Here is a 16635-nt window from a genome sequence, read left to right on the forward strand (position 1 = left end):
TTCAAGCTTTCTTGAGGGACATCATGTTCTTTCCAAGGTCCTTTTTCAAAGCCTTCCACTGGAAGTAACATTTTTTTGCCACCAACAGTTCTCAGTGACACATTATGAAAACTAAGGAAAAGGGACGGTGTGAAATACTTCCAGGAATGTTTAGTGTCTCCGGAGCATGTTTGAACATGTTTAAAGAAGGATGGGTAATTCAGTCACTTGCACAGAGGATCTGGGATGCAGAACCCACACATGCCATTGAAGGGATTGGACCACCCAACGAAGAGGTTCAAAAACCACACTGCTGGAAGAATTTGAGATGAATTTGACATTGACATCTAAATGAACATGAGCAGAAAAGTGGAAGAAAAAAGGGGATCCAGGGGAAAAGCACAACAAAGTCAAGTTCATCTGAGAAGAAAAAAAACAATATATGACAAAGTTAAAAGGTTAAAAAAATTAGGAAGATAAATTTCATAAAATTTTTTCTATGTTTGGGTGAAAGTAAGAAGAGAAAATGTCCTTTTACACTTTCAAGAACTAGGAGATTGTCACCTTTACACACATATATATATATATAATTTTGTTAAGATAAGCAAGTAGAATTTTTGTATTTATTTATGGTATACATGTGTAGCTGGGATGTCAGCTGACACCTAAGCTGTGTTCACCATTGGGTTCAAGCCTATGTGTCATGTTTAGTCCATGGGAAATCTCCTTACTTGACAACCAAGGAAACTTCTAGAAAGTAACTCACTCTAGGTGAGGGTGAGCAGATCTGGTTCAGTGACAGCACAGAAACATTGAAGGGACAGGTGGTTCTACATAAAGCACATGAAGTGCTAGCCGTGGGTGGACTTCCAGCTCCCCTCATTTGCTTGTAACAGAGTGATTCCCAGTCTTTTAAGGTGAAGGTTTACCTTTGAGAATCTTAAAAAGAAAGGCTTAGTCCACCCCCCATTCTGTAACTGTAAGTGGGGTCCGGCTGCTTACAGCTCACAAGCCAATAAAGAGGCCAGGTTGGTGGAAAGGAAAGTTTGCTTTATTTAGGATGCTGACAACCAGGGGGGAGGGCAGACGCCTGACCAAAGGCCAGCTCCCCCCCACCCCCACCCCGGCCCCGCTATCCCAACAATCAGGGGGCAAGAGCTTTGATAGACAGGGAGAGGGGGCTACGTGCAGACACAGCACAGGCGGCTCTGGCAGTCATCTTGAAATGGGTCATTGGTGATCTGACCAGCGTCTTCTTGAGTGTTTTAGGTACAGTTAGTCTTCAGCTCCAGGGTCGGGTGGTTTCCATTTCTCTGAGGCCAGTTCTCGGACTTGTGGCCGCTGATGTCATGGCTACAGCCTGGTCATCACGTGGTTCACGTCTTCCACCTGGCGGGGGATTCAGTATCTACAAGACAGCTCAGCAGGACTTGGCTCAGGATATTATCTATAGCCCTTGAGGAGGAACAAAAGGACCTTGACTCTGCTTAATGACTAAGCTATTATTATGTGGTCTCCTTTGACTGTTTTCCTTTGTTTCTGCATTTTCTCACTTCTCTGATTAAACTTCTTCTTTGGTTAAAGTTTTTCAACAGACAAAATGCAGGCTGAGGACGTGGGGAGGTGGGGGGGAGGGTCAAGGACCATAGGGTCCTGCTCAGTTTCAATACTTTACCACCACCAAGTGCCCACGCGTATGAGCGCAAATCAAAGGGCTCCCCAACTTTCTCAAGTCCACTCATGGAACCTCGGTTAAGAACTCCTGCCCTATGGATTTTACATCAATTTAAACCTTAAGAGCTGAAGCCATAAGCAGCATCCGTGTCCGTAATTTCTGAAGATATTGTGGACAAACTCAGTACAGACATCACTGCCCTCAGTGCCTGGCTCCAGCAACCTCAGGGCAGGCATTAGTAAAAAGCAGCAGCAGCAGGATGCCCTCAGCCAGCATCAGACGCAGGAAGTGAGAAGAGTAATCTCACAGCGACACACACTCGGAGAGAAATAAGTGATGCCCACCATACGGTAGTTTAGTAAGACGCAGGGCACACGTGAGCCCTGCCCTGGGATACTTGGGAAGAAATATCTGGAATTGGAGTCCCTTCAGGGACCTCAAGAGTGAAGACAGATAAATCCTCTGTGGTAGATGTTGCAGCCCCAAGCTTGTGTGGCCTGAAAAATAGTTTCACACAAAGGTTTTATGGCCACAAACCTAGGGCAACCAATTAATATGACTTCTTTGTCTAGTTGTTTTATAAGAGATAATAATTTGTCACCTCAGTATATATTTATTGAACACCTAGTATGTGTAGATTATTTTAACGGAATGTTTCTTCTACCAGGAATGTTCTGACACCTCAAATGTCACTTTCATAGAGAGGTCATCAGTGATTCTCAAACCCACCCCCCTAATTCTCTTCCAAAATTTGTAATCAAATAGTAACTGATATTAATGATCTTTTTAAAATGTCTGTAGGCTCCATAAGGACAAGGACCACATCTGCTGGGTTCACCCCGGCAGACCCAGAAATTTGCAAAGCTCCCAGCACAGAGAGGCAATCCACGAATGTTTACTGAGTCAAAGAATTAACATAGGTGGGTCTTTCATGCTTCGCTCTGTACCTGGGGTGGGATATAGCCACCCCATAGATCCCTGCTTAACAAAGCTTCCATTTAACAGGCCGTGAAGACTAACTTTCCTGAATCCAAATTTCTTTGTACGAGAGTGAATCTGACTAGTCTAATGTGAATCAGGTAAGCACACTTAGTTGGATCAGATAAGGTCAGGAGATTGGGCATCCCGTCATATAAACATGACTTTGTCAGCTCACCTTTGTGCTTAGGGGACAGGAGTTGGGCTTCCTTTCTCAGAGAAGCGGACGGATGAGCTACCTCAAGTGGTTCCAACTCCAACAAAGCTTCAAGAGTCGGGAGGACAGAGGTGAGTTTTCTTCCCTCCGAAAGTTTACAGTGTAGTAGGAGGTAATAACACAAATACCAAATAACCATACTTAGAGTCAGATTATGTCACCTGGTTTAAAATAATATGTTATGGGAGTAGAGGGGAGATTAAGAAAACACAATACTGTGATTATGAAGTTATATGAAAATATATACTGAACCTAGTTTTATCTTTGGTTTTAAAAAGGTATTGAAATTGAAACATTATTTCCACTAGAAATGTTATTTCCTATCAGCTACAAATGACTTAAATGAAAGTAGAAGGTTGTTTCAAGAACAAATTAGAGGCTTCCCTGGTGGTCCAGCTGTTAAGACTCCCCACTCCCAATGCAGGCGGCCAGGGTTCCATCCCTGGTCAGGGAACTAGATTCTGTGTGCCACAACAAAGATCCTGCATGCCACAACAAAGATCCCACGTGCCACAGCAAAGATCCTGCATGCCACAACTGATTTGGCCCAATGCAGTCAAATAAATATATAAATATAATTTTTTTTAAATTAACAGTTTACCTCAATATTTAAAAATCAAATGGTAACATAGTTGGTAATGATAGTATAAATGTCACCCCCCCACCCCCGGAAAATAACTTTTCTTTCCCAGGTGGGAAGTGAATTATGCTATACTTCTCATGTTGAAAGGGATCTGTTTATTTTCAAAATATAAATTTAAAATTAAGAGCCTAATAGACATATATATACTACCAACTGTAAAATAGATAGCCAGTGGGAAGTTGCTGTATAACAAAGGGAGTTCAACTCGAGGATGGATGATACCTTAGACGACTGGGACGGGGAGGGTGGGGGGGAGTCGAGGGAGGGAGGGAATACTGGAATATGTGTATAAAAACAGATGATGGAACTTGGTGTACCCCCCAAAAAATAATAAATAAATAAATAAAATTTTAAAAAATTAAAAAAATTAAAAAAAAGAATTAGTCTAGATAAAACTGAGCACTGTGAAGTCAATGATTCTCTGCATAAAACTTGGGACAATGTGACTTTTACTAATTAGATAATTTTTCATAGATATTTTGTACTAGGCCTGCGTTTTGTTATGAGTATTAAATCTGATTACCCATATATTTCAGACACCTACTCTATAAAATTATAGTAACTATAGCAGAGATGGGAGGTTACCTCCATTATTTTAAGCTACTGCTATCTGAATTTCTTGTGTATATAAAGTCAAATGTAAACCCGATACAGTAATTTACTTCTCTTAACTTTATATGCGTATAAAACTTATGTATCTCCTGAAGGCATTCTTTCATACCTTAATCGCCCTGAAGGTCCATACCAAAAGTCTAAGTCCATACTAATAAGTGTATTACTGTAGACTCACAGAAAATGAGTTGCAAAATAGTTTACGAGCCATTCTACCAATTTACATACTTACCGTATGCACACAAAAAGGAAAGCAAGTTGTAAGGATGTGAATCAAATGTGGGCAATGATTCTTTAGTAATGAAATTAAAGATGATTTAAGTCCTGTCAATTCTGCTTCCTAAATATCCTCAAATCTCTCCAAAAAAAATAGCTCTATTTTGGAAAATGTTAACTTAGACATAAAATAATGAAATCCACCATATTCTTCTCCTCTGAAACATTTTGGAATCAAGGTTTCAACAGCTTCAGTGTGACGTTATCCAGTAGTTGGAAGGACTGTGAATAATAAACACATTGCAAAGTAAGTACAAGACACAAAAACAAATGTTAGTGTCTTTGGATCCCTGAGGTGGGTTATCAGGTAATTATTTCCACTTACCATCAAGAATGATCAAGAGTTAACTGTAAAGAGAAACAAAATTTTTCTTCCTAAGCTGAGGTTTTTGAATTGAGTATATTTTTTCAGGTTATAAAAGTATTGGTGATATTATACAGAAATTGGAAAAAACAAAAGTTTAAAGAAGAAAATAAAAATTAATTCCACCATTAAGGAATAGCCACTATTAACAATTATCAATATATTCTCAAATCTTATGCATATGTATACGATCACTTTAATGTCTACTGATTTTTGCATCATTTAGATATAACATAATTTGCTTAATTATTTTCCTGTGATTGGATATGTAAGTTATTAGCAATTTTTGGCTCTTATAAGTAATACTGCAATAAATATCTTTTAATATATACATCTCAGTTGAAGTTTTAGCTATCTCCATAAAAGATATTCCTGTGGGCATGAAAGAAATTAAAACTTTTGATCAGTACTGCCAAATTGCTGCCTGGAAGTGTTTTGCAAATTTGCAGTTCCACTCAACAGTCCCTGAGAGTGGCTGTCTCACATTAACAGTTTTTCCAATCTGTGCTAATTATATATATAAAAGTAGTATCTCTTTTTAATGTGCATTTTTCAATATTAGAAAAGCTGAAATATTTAAACATCTCTATTAGTCCTTTTAAAAATTCTTCCAGAAAGTATCCTCTAGTCCTTTCCCCATTTGTCGGGGGGTGGGGGGGGGTGGGGGGGGCAGGGGTGGGGGGGGAGGTGATTTCACATGATATGCATATCTTCCATATTTTAATTTATTGTTTCAAAACCAGCAAATGGCTCTGTACACAGTACTGATGACTAAGACAATATTCCAAATTTCAGCCAGTGATTCTCCGTTTTTCATTATTAAGATTCTCTGTATCATTAGATGGAAATACGTGAATGACTCAGCCATTTAAATGGAAAACAATTTATAAATACCAAGAATGAGTATTATTATTGCTATGTAAAGACATTAGAGATGAATGTCAAAATAATCCTGTAGCCAGTAAAATCCTTAAAATGGATAGGAAATGATTCAGAGCTTTCTATTTATGGGTTGCAGAAGTACAGAATATACCACAAATAGATGTAGTTTAAAGAGAGTAGAAACCAAGAATTATGCGGCATATTTTCTTTCATCACCACTAGAAAGCAGAGTTACGACCTGTAACACAATGATTCTAGATTCCTTTCTTTTGCCAGAACTAAGCTGACGTGGGGGTGGAGTCAGGATGGCGGCGCGGGAAGGCGCGGAGATGGCGTCTCCCCACAAACAGATCAGCTGCCCAAGCAGACCGCGGGAACCCCGGAGCACCCGGGTGGGACCTGGGGGGAGTCAGGGGGGCGGGGAAGGGGGAGCCCGAGGGGACCGGCGCCCCTGGGGGGTGGCTGGGGGAGGGGGCTGGGGAGGTCGGGGAAACCGCGACTGGGCTTCTCCCGCCCAGGAGGCTTGGGGGGCCGGCCGGGCTCCCCAGCGGGGTCCTCCACCCTCCAAGGCCCCCTCCGGGCTGCCTGGGTCCTGGGGGTGTGGGAGGGAGGGAGGAGGGGTGAGGAGGGGGAGAGGGGGACAGGTGGGGGTGGGGGCTTCGAGATCGGGGGACGGGGAGGCGAGAGGGCGTTTCACCTGCCCTCTTGGCCAGGGAGGCCCACTGGGCTCCCGGGCCTGGTCCTTCACTCTCCGGGCCCCCCTCCCACACGAGGGTCCTGGGGGCGTGGGGGGGCGGGGGAGAGGAAGAGAGGCAGACAGGGACCCTACGAGACTGGGAGATCTGGGGAAGCGCTGCAGGTGTTACCCTAGCCCAGTTGGCCCTGGGAAGCCCGTTGGGCATCAGAGTCTGGTCTCCTGCCTTCCATTGCCCCCTGCAGCTGTGAGGGTCTTAGGGGAATAGGAGAGAGGGGGTGAGGAAGAAGCAAACCAAAGGGGGAGTGACCCTCCGAAATTGGAGGACTAGGGGAGATGCCTAGCATTTCTCCCACCAACTCAGGCCCAGGGAGCCCGCTGGGTACCTTGACCTGGTCCTTTGCCCCAAGGACCAGAGGCATTCCTGGGCCCCTCTGCCTCATTGGGCCTAAGCCCCATTCCCCACCACCCCCCGGGGCCTTGTCTAAGGGTAGGCCCTGCCCATTGCCTAACTTCCACCCACACCCCCACACCCTGCCCGTGTCTAAGCCCTGCCCCCACAGCCAAGGCCTTTTCTGGCTTTTTCTTTTTCTTTTTTTTTTTTGTTTTCTTTTTTTTTCTTCCCACCTCCTCACTTAGGCTATTGTAGTTGTTTTACCTTCCAGTTGTTGCTCCATCTTTTTTTTTTTCTAACACATCTGTTAGTCTCCTATTATCGTGTTTTTTATCTTGCTATTCTGCTGTTCTCTTACTTTTTTTTTTTTAATTTTTTTGTTTTCCTGCTCCACATGGCTTGTGGGATCTTGATTCACAAGCCCAGGGTTAGGCCTGAGCTCCTATGGTGGGAGCTCTGAGTCCAAAACATTGGACTAACAGGGAAACCCAGTTCCCAGGGAATATTCTTCAGAATGAGGTCTCCCAGAGGTTCTCACTTCAACACCAAGACCCAGCTATACTCAACAGCCTACAAACTCCGATGCTTGAAACCTCAGGCCAAACACCCAGTGGGACAGGAACACAATCCTGCCCATCCAAAGTGGGGGGAAATGAGATGACAAAAAAATATGTCACCGATGAAGGAACAAGGTAAAAATACACAAGACCAAATCAATGAAGAGGAAATAGGAAAATTGCCTGAAAAAGAATTCAGAGTAATGATAGTAAAAGTGATCCAAAATCTCGATAACAAAATAGAGAAAATACAAGAAACAGTTAATAAGGACTCAGAAGAACTAAAGAGCAAACAAACAGTAATAGATAACAAAATAACCAAAATTAAAAATACTCTAGATGTTATAAACAGCAGAATAACTGAGGCAGAAGAATGAATGAGTGGGAAAATAGAATGGGAGAAATAACTGCCACAGGGCAGGAAAAAGAAAAAAGAATAAAAAGAATGGAAGACAGTCTCCGAGACCTTGGTGACAACATTAAGTGCACCAACATTCGAATCATAGGCATCCCAGAAGAAGAAGAAAAAAAGAAAGGGTCTGAGAAAATATTTCAAGAGGTTATAGTGGAAAACTTCCCCAACATGGAAAAGGAAATAATTAATCAAGTCCAAGAAGTGCAGAGAGTCCCATACAGAATAAACCCAAGGAGAAATACACCGAGGCACATATTAATAAAACTAATGAAAATTAAACACAAAGAAAAAATATTAAAAGCAGCAAGAGAAAACCAACAAATAGCATGTAAGGGAAAACCCATAAGGATAACAGCTGGTCTTTCTGCAGAAGCTCTGCAGGCCAGAAGGGAGTGGCAGGATATACTGAAAGTCCTGAGAGAGAAAAACCTACAGCCAAGAATACTCTACCCAGCAAGAATCTCATTCAGATTTGACAGAGAAATCAAAACTTTTACAGACAAGCAAAAGTTAACAGAATTCAGCACCACCAAACCAGCCTTACAACAATTGCTAAAGGAACTTTTCTAAGCAGGAAACACAAGAGAAGGAAAAGACCTGCAAAAACAAACCCAAAACAGTTAAGAAAATGGTAATAGGAACAAACATGTCAATAATCACCTTAAATGTAAATGGATTAAATGCTCCAACCAAAAGGCACAGACTGGCTGAATGAATACAAAAACAAGACCCTTCTATATGCTGCTTACAAGAAGCCCACTTCAGACCAAGGGACACATATAGACTGAAAGTAAGGGGATGAAAAAAGATATTCCATGCAAATGGAAATCCAAAGAAAGCTGGAGTAGCAATACTCATATCAGACACATTAGACTTTAAAGTAAAGACTATTACAAGAGACAAGGAAGGATACTACATAATGATCAAGGGATCAATCCAAGAAGAACATATAACAATTGTAAACATCTATGCACCCAACATAGGAGCACCTCAATACATAAGGCAAATGCTAACAGCCATAAAAGGAGAAATCGACAGTAGCACAATAATAGTAGGAGACTTGAACACCCCACTTACATCAGTGGACAGATCATCCAAACAGAAAATAAATAAGGACACGCAAGCTTTAAATGACACATTAGACCATCTCGACTTAATTGATATTTATAGGACATTCCATCCAAAAACTACAGAATACACTTTCTTCTCAAATGCACATGGAACATTCTCCAGGATAGATCACATCTTGGGTCACAGATCAAGCCTTGGTAAATTCAACAAAACTGAAATCATATCAAGCATTTTCTCTGACCACAATGCCATGAGACTAGATATCAATTACCTGAAAAAAACTGTAAAAAATACAACCACATGGAGACTAAACAATACGCTATTAAACAACCAAGAAATCACTAAAGAAATCAAAGAGGAAATCAAAAATATCTAGAAACAAATGACAGTGAAAACACAACAATCCAAAACCTATGGGACGCAGCAAAAGCAGTTCTAGGGAAGTTTATAGCAATACAGTCCTACCTCAAGAAACAAGAAAAATATTGAATAAACAACCTAACCTTACACCTAAAACAATGAGAGAAAGAAGAACAAGAAAACCCCAAAGTGAGCAGAAGAAAAGAAATCATAAAGATCATATCAGAAATAAATGAAAAAGAAATGAAGGAAACAATAACAAAGATCAATGAAACTAAAATCTGGTTCTTTGAGAAGATAAACAAAATGGATAAACCATTAGCCAGACTCATCAGGCAAAAAAGGGAGAAGATGCAAATCAACAGAATTAGAAATGAAAAAGAAGAAGTAACAATGGACACCGCAGAAATACAAAAGATCATGAGAGACTACTACAAGCAACTCTATGCCAATAAATTGGATAACTTGAAAGAAATGGATAAATTCTCAGAAAAATACAATCTTCCAAGACTGAACCAGGAAGAAATAAAAAATATGAACAGACCACTCACAAGTACGGAAATTGAGACTGTGATTAAAAATCTCCCAACAAACAAAAGCCCAGGGTGAGATGGATTCACAGGTGAATTCTATCAAACATTTAGAAAAGAGCTAACATCTAACCTTCTCAAAGTCTTCCAAAATATAGCAGAAGGAGGAACACTCACAAACACATTCTATGAGGCCACCATCACCCTGATACCAAAACCAGACAAAGATGTCACAAAAAAAGAACATTACAGGCCAATATCACTAATGAATATAGACGCAAAAATCCTCAACAAAATACTAGCTAACAGAATCCAACAGCACATTAAAAAGATCATATACCATGATCAAGTGGGGTTTATCCCTGAAATGCAAGGATTCTTCAATATATGCAAATCAATCAATGTGATACACCATATTAACAAACTGAAGGATAAAAACCATATGGTAATCTCAATAGACACAGAAAAGGCTTTTGACAAAATTCAACATCCATTTATGATAAAAACTCTCCAGAAAATGGGCATAGAAGGAAATTACCTCAACATAATAAAAGCCATATATGAGGAACCAACAGCCAACATTGTTCTAAATGGGGAAAAACTGAAAGCATTCCCTCTAAGGACAGGAACAAGACAAGGGTGTCCACTCTCACCATTATTATTCAACATAGTTTTGGAAGTGTTAGCCACAGCAATCAGAGAAGAAAATGAAATAAAAGGAATCCAAATTGGAAAAGAAGAAGTAAAATTGTCACTCTTTGCAGATGACATGATATTATACGTAGAAAATCCTAAAGATTCTACCAGAAAACTGTTAGCACTAATCGATGAACTTAGTAAAGTAGCAGGATACAAAATAAATGCGCAGAAATCTCTTGCATTCCTATACACTAACAACAAAAAAGCAGAAAGAGAAATTAAGGAAACTCTCCCATTTACCACTGCAACAAAAAGACTAAAATACCTAGGAATAAACCTACCTAAGGAGGCAAAAGACCTGTATGCAGAAAACTATAAGACACTGATGAAAGAAATCAAAGATGATACAAACAGATGGAGAGATATACCATGTTCTTGGATTGGAAGAATCAATATGGTGAAAATGACTATCTTACCCAAAGCAATTTACAGATTCAACACAATCCCTATCAAATTACCAATGGCATTTTACACAGAACTAGAGCAAGAAATCTTACGATTTGTATGGAAATGCAAAAGACCTTGAATAGCCAAAGCAATCCTGAGAAAGAAAGACAGAATTGGTGGAATTAGGCTTCCTGACTTCAGACTATACTACAAGGCCATAGTGATCAAGACAGTATGGTACTGGCACAAAAATAGAAAGGTAGATCAATGGAACATAATAGAGAACTCAGAGATAAACTCAAGCACATATGGGCAGCTTATCTTTGACAAAGGAGGCAAGAAAATACAATGGAAAAAAGCCTCTTCAATAAGTGGTGCTGGGAAACTTGGACAGCAACATGTAAAAGAATGAAATTAGAACACTTCCTAACACCATACACAAAAATAAACTCCAAATGGATTAAAGACCTAAATATAAGGCCAGACACTATAAAACTCCTGGAGGAAAACATGGGAAGGACACTCTATGACATCCATCAAAGCAAGATCCTTTTTGACCCACCTCCTAGAATAACAAAAATAAAATCTAGAATAAATGAATGGGACCTAATGAAACTCAAAAGCTTTTGCACAGTGAAAGAAACCATAAACAAGACATGAAGACAACCCTCAGAATGGGAGAAAATACTCACCAACAAAGCAATGGACAAAGGATTAATCTCCAAAATATACAAGCAGCTCATACAGCTTAATACCAAAAAAGCATATAACCCAATCCACCAATGGGCAGAAGACCTAAATAGACATTTCTCCAAAGAAGACATACAGATGGCCAACAAACACATGAAAAGCTGCTCAACATCACTAATCATCAGAGAAATGCAAGTCAAAGCCACAATGAGGTATCACCTCACACCAGCCAGAATGGCCATCATCAAAACATCTAGAAACAATAAATGTTGGAGAGGGTGTGGAGAAAAGGGAACTCTCCTGCACTGTTGATGGAAACGTTAGCTGGTACAGCCACTATGGAAAACAGTATGGAGGTTCCTTAAAAAACTAAAAATGGAACTACCATATGACCCAGTAATCCCACTACTGGGCATATACCCAGAGAAAACCATAATCCCCAAAGAAACATGTACCATAATGTTCACTGCAGCACTATTTACAATAGCCAGGACATGGAAGTAACCTAAATGTCCATCAACAGATGAATGGATAAAGGAGATGTGGCACATATATACAATGGAATATTACTCAGCCATAAAAATGAATGAAATTGAACTATATGTAATGATGTGGATAGACCTAGAGACTCTCATACAGAGCATAGTAAGCCAGAAAGAGAAAAACAAATACCGTGTGCTGACTCATATATATGGAATCTGAAGAAATGGTACTGATGAACCCAGTGACAGGGCAAGAGTGGAGATACAGATGTAGAGAATGAACTTGGGGCTGGGGTGGGGGGGGGGGGGTGCGGAGGGGAAGCTGGGATGAAGTGAGAGAGTAGCATAGACCTATATACACTACCAACTCTAAAATAGATAGCTAATGAGAAGTTGCTGTATAACAAAGGGAGATCAACTTGATGATGGATGTTGCCTTAGAAGGCCGGGACGGGGAGGGTGGGAGGGAGTTGCGGGACAGAGGGTATATGGGGATATATGTATAAATACAGCTGATTCACTTTGATGTACCTCAAAAACTGGTACAAGACTGTGAAGCAATTATATTCCAATAAAGAGCTTAAAAAAAAAACAAATTCAAACAATACATTAAAAAAAAAAACTAACCTGAATTCACTGCTCCATCGCTACTTCGGTGACTTAGCCTGTCCTGCCTTCCCAGGCAGTCAATCCGTTGCAGAGTCTATTCACAGAGATAAGCTGGCTCTTCCTCCCCCTCCCTTTCAGGAATACAAACAGTCCCCCATTGACGGTGGTTCAACTTAAGATTCATCAGTTCACATGCTGGTGTGAAAGCAGTGCACATTTAGTAGAAACCGAACTTCGCATGTTGCATCTCGATTCCTTCCCAGGTAGTGAGGTGAAGTAAGATGTTGGTAGTAATGTGAAGTAAGATGCTGGCAGTGATGTGAAGTAAGATGCTCTCTCACGATGCTGGGCAGTGCAATAGCCGTGGCTCCCAGTCAGCCACATGACCAGGAGGATGAATAAGCCCTACACTTCCAACCATCCTGTACCCATACCAGTCTGTTTTTCACTTTCAGGACAGTACTCAATAAATTGCATGAGATATTTGACACTTTATTATAAAATAGGCTTTGTGTTTGATGATTTTGGCCAACTGTAGGCTAATGTAAGTGTTCTGAGCATGTTTAAAAGTAGGCTAGGCTAGGCTGTGATGAGCAGCAGGTTGGGTGTATTAAATGCATTTTCAAGTTACAATATACTCAATTTATCAGGAGGTAACCCCATTGGACATTGAGGAAGATTTGTAGACGTATTGCTCTAGCCAGTGCTCATGTGAACAGCAACCACCTACTGGGGCACTTCCTAGCCTCACCTGTACAGAAATCTCCCCACCACCCTCTTTCAGCACTCCTCCCTAGGCTGGAAAATTCCAGCTTTAGAATTCAGTTATTTCAGGAAGCCACTGGGAAATGCATGGCTTAGCCAGCAGTGTAAGAAATGGAGACAGACACGGTCCTGAAGTTTGGCTCCATCAGTGTGTAAGCCAACTAATACAACCTCCGTGAGCTTCAGGGTCTTCACCTTCCTCTTGGGGTGATTGGGAAGATGGCGTTAACACAGGTAAGATAGATGGGACGTTCTTCCCGGAGCCTGACACAGGAAACGTCGATCTTTTCGTTCCAGACTGTTTGTCATGCCCTTTCAGAAGCAGTGCATGCCACTAGGAGGCAGCACTTGCACGCAAAGAACTAGGTATGCTGCACACGGGGGCGTGTGCACACACACACGCACATACACACACACACGCTCACATGCACATATGTGCACAAAGCACACAGGCTCAAACACACTCATACACACACATCACACATTCGCACACACATGCTCACATTTACAGAGAACACACAAACAATACACAGGTTCACATACACGCACACACCAACCACACACTCTCACACATGCAGACAGGTATTCACCCATATGCACACACCCCAAGCTCTTTTCTTCCTTCCTTCCTTCCTTCTTTTCCCTTTCTTTCTTTTTTCTTTCTTTCTTTCTCTTTCTTTCTTTCTTTCTTTCTTTCTTTCTTTCTTTCTTTCTTTTTCTTTCTTTCTTTCTTTCTTTTTCTCTCTCTTATAAATCTTTTATTTCCGTGTTAATGTGGCACCCAGAAATGAGATCCTACATACTGAAAGGTTGGTCAATGTCTTAGAGATGAGAAAATTCATTTTCTACAACTTCTTGCAGAAACACATTCCAGCACAAGACAAACGTGAAGACCCGGATCCCTTTGTGTTTAGAAGCCCATCTGCCATAATCCAGGAGAAGAAAGCCGGTCATTGGGAAGCACCGCCAGGGACCTACTGGTCACCGAAGAAGGCCTCGGGGGCTTCGTGCAGCCCACGGGGCCCAGTGGCTCTGCACTTGCCGGTTAAGCAACGTGAGGCGGGACGGGAAGACCGCGTGCAGGCGTGTTGCGCTGCGGGACGATGGCCATCCGCTGTGACTGTGATTTCACTCCCTCTGCACCCGGCTGCCTGTGGGGGGAACAGTGCCTTCTGCACTCTCAGCCCCGGGGAAGGTCACTGCACTCTGGCTGGGGAGCGCACAGCTGACTTTTGACGGCAGGCAACCTGGCGATCTAAGCGTCTAAGGAGAAAAACACTTCCAACAGAGAGTCTGCTTATGGGATTAAAGGGCCCACATAATCACTAAATAGAGGGGCAGAGGGGCTGCAATTGGGCAGTTTCTGCGGATGGGACCCTCTCACCCAAACTGCCTCTTCAGACTGAAAAATAGCAGACGTTTCTTTCTGTGAAAATATCATTGAAGTAGAAGAATCAGTACTATGGCCTAAGCTCTAACGTTTACTCTGATTAATTTTCAAGAACCCAAGCCTATCCAGTGGCCTGAAATGCCTTCCAATGAAAAAAAATATTATGCAAAAATCCATCCCCAACAAACCTGCCATATTCCAGGAGTTTCTTTGTGGAAGTCTATTAAAAGTTCAATCTGGAGATTCTTTAATAAAAAGTTCCAGCAAAACAGATTTGAAGGAACCTATATGGTCCAAGAAGTACCCAGCAGTGAAATTGCTGCATCATTTGGTAGGTCTATTTTAGTTTTTTGAGAAACCTCCACACCATTTTCTACAGTGGCTGCACCAGTTTACATTCCTACCAAGAGTGTAGGAGGTTCCCTTTTCTCCTCACCCTCACCAACATTTGTTATTTGTGGTCTTTTTGATGATAGCCGTTCTGATAGGTATGAGGTGATCTCTCATTGTGGTTTTAATTTGCATTTCTCTGATAATTAATGATGTTGAGCATCTTTTCACTTGCCTGTAGGCTATCTATATGTCCTCTTTGGAAAAATGTCTATTCAGGTCTCCTGCCCATTTTTTAATTGGGTTTTTTTTTTTGTTTTTTTGTTTTTTTTTGATGTTGAGTTGTATGAGCTCTTTATATATTTTGGCTATTAAACCCTTATCAGTCATATAATTCACAAATATTTTCTCCTATTCAGTAGGTTATCTTTTTGATTTGTCAATGGTTTCCTTTGCTGTGCAAAAACCTTTACATTTAATTACTTCCCATTTGTTTATTTTTGTTTTTATTTCGTTTGCTTTAAGAGACAGATCCCCCAAAAAAATATTGCTATGGTTTATGTCAAAGAGTGTTCCACCTGTGTTTCCTTTACTAATTGGAAAAGATACATGCACCCCAATGTTCATAGCAGCACTACTTACAATAGGCAAGACATGGAAGCAACCTAAGTGTCCATCAACAGATGAATGGATAAAGAAGATATGGGGGGGGTGTAGACACACACACAGTTATATACAATAATTACTCAGCCATAAAAAAATAAAATTTTGCAATTTGCAACAGCATGGATGGACGTGGAAGGTATTATGCTTAGTGAAACAAGTCAGACAGATAAATACTGTATGTTATCACTTACATGTGGAATCTAAAGAATGAAAGAACTGAATGAGTGTAACCAAGCAGAAACAGACAACAGAAATACAGAACAGAGTAACGAGGGCCGGGGGGCAAGACAGGACCGGGGGAGTAAGAGAGACATAAACAAGCTACAAGCATGTATTGTACAGCACAGTAAACACAGCCAATATCTGACAATAAATTTTTCAGTGGAGCATAATCTATAAAAATATTGATCACTGTATTGTACACCAGAAACTGATATAAGACTGTAAAACAACTATACTTCAACTTAAAAAATACTTCACTTACAGTTTAAAAGTCTATATATTTTAAATTTTTGAAACAATAAAATTAATTAAGAAAGTATTTTCAACAAAAGCAAGGATAATAGACCCGTATATCCTCTCCTTCTCTGGAGCAAACCTAGAGGCCCTGTCTGGGGCAGGGGGAAGTGCTGTCTTTCCATTCCTGGAGCTGTGAGCTAAGATGAGGGGGAGGTCCACTTTTAAATGAATAGGTGAGAGTTAAAGAAAACAGTGGTTCTAAAACTTTGCGCTAAAAGAGGAAATCTAGGGCAGAGGTTCTTTTGTTCAGCAAAATCCCTGAAGAGGGTTTTTTGGTTTAGAAAAGGGAGTCACCACCCACTCTCAAAGCTGACCCTCAATACAGAATGCCAGGGAGAAAGAAAAAGGGAAAGAGAGAGAGAAAAGGGGGGAGGAGAAGATGAAGAGGAGGAAGAAGAGACAGGGGGCGGGGGAAGCAAGAGATGTTGAGAGAGAGAGAGGAAGAGGGAAG

The sequence above is a fragment of the Hippopotamus amphibius genome, chromosome 17, assembly GCF_030028045.1.
Source record: "Hippopotamus amphibius kiboko isolate mHipAmp2 chromosome 17, mHipAmp2.hap2, whole genome shotgun sequence".
Lineage (NCBI taxonomy): Eukaryota > Metazoa > Chordata > Mammalia > Artiodactyla > Hippopotamidae > Hippopotamus > Hippopotamus amphibius.